This window comes from Vombatus ursinus, unplaced genomic scaffold, assembly GCF_900497805.2.
Source record: "Vombatus ursinus unplaced genomic scaffold, bare-nosed wombat genome assembly UNPS02014790.1, whole genome shotgun sequence".
NCBI classification, from domain to species: Eukaryota; Metazoa; Chordata; class Mammalia; order Diprotodontia; family Vombatidae; genus Vombatus; species Vombatus ursinus.
In genome coordinates this window covers 16,109-16,886 of record NW_020954568.1, presented here as the reverse complement: position 1 = coordinate 16,886, position 778 = coordinate 16,109, and positions in this window count along the sequence as shown.

Here is a 778-nt window from a genome sequence, read left to right as displayed (position 1 = left end):
CCTGAGCCTCATCCATCCCTTATCCTGTCTCATCCCTCCCTCATCCTGAGCCCTCATCTCTCCCTCATCCTGAGCCTCATCCATCCCTTATCCTGTCTCATCCCTCCCTCATCCTGAGCCCTCATCTCTCCCTCATCCCTCCCGAGGGACTATAGGGAGTTGGAAATGACACGTTTTAAGAAGGATGTTGGTAAGGTGGAGAATGTCCAAAGGAGGGAAGCCAGGATGGTGAAAAGCCTTGTGAGGCATAGCTGAAGGACGGGGTTATGTTGGAGAAGCCTGGAGAAGAGTAGGGGCAGGGAAGGAAAGAAACACATTTAGTAAACACTTATTGTGTACGAAGTGCTGCCTTATATACTTTACAACTATGATCTCTTTTGATCCTCACAACAACCCTGGGAGAGGAATGTTATTATTATCACCTTCACTTTACAATTAAGGAAACTGAGGCAGATGGTGGTCTTGTCCAAGGTCACAGAGCTACTAAGGACTCGAATTTGAACTCAGATCTTCCCGATTTTAGGCCCAGCTCAGTGAACTGTGGCACTACCTAGTGGTTCTAGGAACATGCTACCGTAGCTGTGTTCAAGCATTTGAGCGATTGTCACGCTTGGAGAAGCCAAGTTCTGCTTGGCCCCAGAGCACAGAACCAGGATCCGTGCAGGGCAGATTTGGGCTGGACGTTGGAGTGGAAGGGACTGCTCTGGCTCCGGGATGGGGGGGGGAGGGGACACTGGCCAGCTCCTCCCCAGGTGGGCTGACTGAGAGGAAGGGGTGA